Source organism: Alligator sinensis, unplaced genomic scaffold (genome assembly GCF_000455745.1).
Source record: "Alligator sinensis unplaced genomic scaffold, ASM45574v1 scaffold1254_1, whole genome shotgun sequence".
Taxonomy (NCBI): domain Eukaryota; kingdom Metazoa; phylum Chordata; order Crocodylia; family Alligatoridae; genus Alligator; species Alligator sinensis.
In genome coordinates this window covers 316,749-322,047 of record NW_005842997.1, presented here as the reverse complement: position 1 = coordinate 322,047, position 5,299 = coordinate 316,749, and the positions used below count along the sequence as shown (strand labels likewise).

The 5,299-nt window shown below is 44.5% G+C and overlaps 1 protein-coding gene across 1 annotated transcript in view; it reads right to left on the bottom strand.

Annotated features, from left to right (window-relative positions):
* Nucleotides 1-5,299, bottom strand: part of LOC102380524 (metabotropic glutamate receptor 7-like) — a gene marked incomplete at its 3' end in the record, with an annotated part of 337,318 nt that overhangs the window by 157,441 nt on the left and 174,578 nt on the right. The gene's annotated exons all lie outside the window — the stretch shown is intronic.

Sequence of the window (5,299 nt, the reverse complement as noted above, 5' to 3'; positions counted from 1 at the left end):
CCCCCCCCGCCCCCGCCCCCCCCCCCCCCGGCAGGGGTCTGCCTGATGTGGGGGGTATGGGAAGGAAGCCCCCCTTGGGAGCTTTTCACTCCTCTACACCCCAGCTCACTGGGCTGGGATCAGCTAAGCTGTGCCCCCTCTCCAGCCCCTCCTATGAGAGGTGTGGTGTGGGGGTGGGGGTGAAAACGCAGCAGCCCAACTGGACACTGGACACCCCTATCCAGGGTCTGCCTGGCAGGAGGCAGTAAATGCCCCCACTGAGAGCTTTTCCTAACCCTGCAGCCTGGTGAGCCAGGTGGGGATCAGCTCCATCCCCTCCCAGGGAGCAGGTGGGGCTGAGCTGATCCTAGCCTGGCTCACCAGGTTGTGGAGTTATGAAAAGCCCCTGGTGGGGGTTTCACTACCCCGTGATGGGCAGACCCAGGCTGAGGGGTGGGGCTGAGCGGCCAGGAGGGGATGGGGCTGAGCTGGTCCCAGCCCTACAAGCTAGGCTGTGGGGGAGTGAAAAGCCCCAGGTGGGGGCTTCCCTGCCACTGCACTGGGCAGACTTTGGCTGGGGGGCCCAATGCCATGTCCAGCTGGCCCTATGCTTTAGCTCTCCAGTCCCCCATCTTTGACAGGAGAGGGCTTGGAGGGAGTAGGGCTGAGCTGATCCCAACCCTGTGAGCTGGGCTGTAGGAAAGCAAAAAACCCCCATGGAGTCTTTCCCCCATGCCAAGCAGAATCGGGCGGGGGGGTGGGGGGCAATGCTGGGAGGCATTCCCCCCACCCTCTCTGACAGGCAGGGGCCTGTGGAGGGAGTGGGGAGCTGAGCCAATTGTAGCCCAGCTAGCCAGGCTGTGGTGGGAGACCCCCCCCCCCCAACATGAGGGCTTCTCCCACCAAGCAGACCCAAGTTGGGGAGCCAGGACCGGGTGGTATATTCTCTTCCCTACCCCTGTCTCAGAGGTGGGGGCTGGGGAGAAATTTTCTGCTGGCTCTCCCCTCTCTGTAGCTGATAGCAAGGGGGTGGGGGGATGGGGGCATGGATCAAGCATCCAAAACAGGCCTGGGCTGCCACTGGGCTGGGTTTAGCAGCCTTAGGCAGCTGGCCGCGAGAAGTGGTGTGCAAGAGTGCCCCGAGCCTCCAGGCCTGGGCCAGCCAGGCTTCTGCCTGTCTTGGCCACCCAAACACTACACATCAATTCAGTTTGTTATTGGTTTAAGCTACCCAGCTTAGAAAAACCCATGAAGAATGAACCGATTCTGCCTTGGGCTTTTTGAACCTCTGCACTTAGCCCTAAGGTGCAAGTCAGTGAAGCCACCTTTTAAAGGTACTCAATAAATCACTTCTTATAAGACTAGTTATTAGTCAATTTTCTGAAAATTTTCTTACACGTATGTGATTAAGGGACTGATTTGGGGGAAAAAAAATGTGCTGTGGGGCTAATTATTGATTTTACCTATGCAGATCAAGAGTATGCATATACAAATAGAAATGTGTGCAAGCAATTGTTAATTTATACATAAAGGTATGTCATTTATACATGAAGTCATGTTACTACACAGAAGCGGTTCATGCCATGGTATTCGTTTTGCAAGCGATATTCTGAAAAATCAGACAATAAATATTTACATCCAATGCTTAAGCTACTGTACCCTTGTGGTAGAAGTTTAAGGGGTAACGTATAATTTACATAGGGTTATACCTGTGTGTATGTGAAAGTTCATATACGCATACAGCCTTTCAGAACACAGTCTTCATACATAGGTTGGACTGAGTCACGTTACCATTGGTCAGATTGGTATGTGTAACTGGTTTACAGATGTATGATTTCAGCCTCACCATCTACCACAATGCATGAAAATGAAACCAAGTTCAAAGAATATATTTTCAAATACTATTTAAGTTTCAGGTTTATAATAGTTATAATGGATTAATAGCCATCAGCTTTCTTTTGCTCTCATAGTGTTAAAGCTCCCATTGGCATCAGAAAGAGCACAAACTTCTTTTGACTTCATAATCCCAAATGACTTAACAGCAAAATTAAATTGTCAGTAACAAGTATAAAGCAGGGATGATCTTCAGATGACATTTTTGGCTAAGAAAGTGTAAGGGAAACCAACAGTTTTACCATGAAGCTGGAGGCCCTGGCCTGTTATATATTTGTAAATGTGTGGACACATGTGCAGGCATGGGCGCATGCATGTGTATGTATGAGCGTCTGTGTCTGCATATTTGTGGTTTTGGGTGTAAAATTGTATAAGAACATTACATGTATATTCATATATACATTATTAAATGCTTGGTAGCCGTGTTGGTCTGAAACAAGAAGACATACAAAAAACTAGAACTCTTGGTTTCAAAATGATACCTTTTATTGGACCAACTGGGAACTCACAAGAAAATTGTCCTTTTCTGCAAGCTTTCTTGTGATTTCTTATGAGTTCCCAGTTGGTCTAATAAAAGGGATCATTTTGGAACCAAGAGTTCTAGTTTTTTGTATGTCTTATTAAACACTCGCATCAAGTTTCAAGTTATCTCTAATTTGTGATCTCTCACACACAAGTGCACACACACACACACGTGCACACGCACACGCACACACCAGGGATCAAGCCTGAAAGAAACTCAGGGCCTTCAACTCCCACCGAAATCAATGAGAACTGAAAGTAATTCAACACCTTTTCAAAGAGACTCACAAGACCAGACCCCACATATGCTATAGTATTGATATGGAAGGACAAAAGAAAAACAAAATAGCTCAAGAGCAACACATATTTAGTTACTGAAACTATAGAGAAGGGTTAAAACCACTTACAATTATTGAAATATGTTTCTTTCCTAAAATATGTAGGGATACCCCAAATATTTCTGTAGTCTAGCTCATGTTAAGGAATGTTGTTTTTTAAAGAGCCATTTAACTTCCTTCCATAGAAACACTAGGCCTGATTCTGCCCTTCACTCAGCATTCCCTCTGAGGTCCAAGAGAATTCCAAGTGCAGAGAACCTGCTGACCGGGATCCCTAGGGTAATCTCACTCTTCGCTGCTATAAATTCTTAAACCAAAATAAATGCTTCAACTTTCAGCCAGGGTTAGAGATATCATTATATGTGTCAGAGAAATGAATCCCTCATTATTTGTAGCATTGTCTCTTCCTGAACAGTTGTGTCTGTCTTTCTACGTGTTTGTCACACATTTTAAAAAGTTGGTGTCAAAAATATGAAGCCAAGCATATTGAAAGTTAGGATGCTTCAGGGTTTCTGTATAAAACAGTGATCACCCAAGAAAGAATTGCAGAGTTTGCCTTCAATAAATACATCAGTTGCATCCGTTTCAGTAGAATTCCCAATACACAATAAACTTTGAAGCAGGTTTTCTGTTGGTATAAACTGTTTTAGAACCACAGTTCCTATAAGAGAATAATTTGTCCATCATAAGCAACGTTTCTAACTTATAGCCTTGCATTCAATGCGACTACTGGCTTTTTAAAAGGTGACCACAACATTTTGTAAAATGCAGCTCTTGGAGTTTGTATGATTGAGTGTCAGCTCAGTTCGCTATGGAATCAGCATATAGGGTTATTTACTCACTTTTAATTGAATTAATATTTGGTCCAATATGAAGTACTATGTATTGAGTCACTGTACAATAGCGTGAGTTATGCCTTTACAGATTGCAGAAAGAGGGTCCGAAATATTCCTATTACCTGGGGAGCAAAGAAATCCTAACATATATCAACTTGCCAATAAACATGCTTTTAAACATGCTTTTTAACTAAAATTAAAATACAACATGCACTCTTATCTGAAGCAAAGCTCGCAATGGAATGATACAATGCTTTTACTACTTAACGAAATGTTTTTCTTTCCAAATCTTTCATTTGCCTCCTTTATAAAAGGTTAACCACATCTGTTGCTTTCACTCAGCATTTAGCAGTTGCAATGTTAAAACCATCTTTGGTGTGTGCAGTGTAATATTGTAAGATCAACTTTAGAAAGGGTTTTAGTACAAAAAGAAAAAACATGAAAAGTGCAATATTCACTGCAAATATCATACTTCAACTTTGCACAGTGTCAGAGCTCCCATTCCATTATTACTGATACCCCTGAAGGTTATTTGTCATTCATCTGCTCTTTCCCCAGCACACAGTGATGCTCCCAGATGTATAAACTGAACACCTGCTTAAGTCAGCTGAAATATCTACAATAAGTAATTTCTTATTCTGTTAGTTTTTAAACATTCAGATCGAGTCCACTCAGATGTGGACACATTTCCCACTGGATTAAACTAGAACACTCTGCATGCTGTACTCACACAAGACGGTCAACAGTGAAAGGGCATAGGTCCTCCTGAGGTCAGTGACCACAGGGCTAACCTGATTAAAGAATGCCAGTTGGTATAGCTAATGGTACACAAGGAAGTGATACAGCGAGCTTCATGCATAGCCAGTTTGACTCCCAAGACTGAAAGACCAGAAGTCCATCTTCAGCTACATTATCTGGAAGTGGTTTTTGGTGCCAGTTCTGAGTAGGCCTGGATTTGATGTCTCTGGAGTTGTAGCAGAGATATGCAACTACTTGGTCTCAATGCCCTTTCCACATTATGAGGCTGTAGTTATGTTACTGGGTTAACGGAGGGTGATTTTAACTGTAAAAATGGAATGCCATGTGAGGACTCATAGATGGAGAAGGGCTGAGAGGTTTTTATTTTTCTCTTTGGCTAGGGATAGAAATTACTCATAAACAGGTATAAGTGACCAGAAGCTGGTTCAAATCTGTAACACAACAGGGCTAAGGACATATTCAAAAAGCCCAAGTCAAAACTGATTCAGTCTTTGCAGGTTAGTCTAACCTGGCTAGGCTGAATCAGTTTGTAACTGTCAAGACATCCCCTCTGGTCTGAAAAAATGCAGGCACATGCCTGCAGTGGCTCAGGCTAGAAGGCGGGGGGGGGGGGGGCACTAGAGCAGTCCCCTCTTCCCTTCCCCAGTGCTGACCTGAGGGGTGGGGGTGTGGCCAGGCCCCCACATGATGCTCTGATAAGGAAGGGGTCCCCCCCACCCCTCACTGGTCAGTGCGGGAACCAGCAGGGATTTACACACCATTTATCACCCCATTAGCAAAACAAAAGGATCTCTCATTAGTTCAATCTCTTCTTAAACAACTTTTTCCAAGGAAGGAATGGAGAGACATTACCAGCTACCTGTTGATTAGTTCCAAAGAGCCCTAAGCCACTATTCTAGCTACCATTGTCCCATTTCCCACAGCACAGACGTAGCCAGCATGTGGCCTGCTAACTAATGCTGAGGGGTGTCT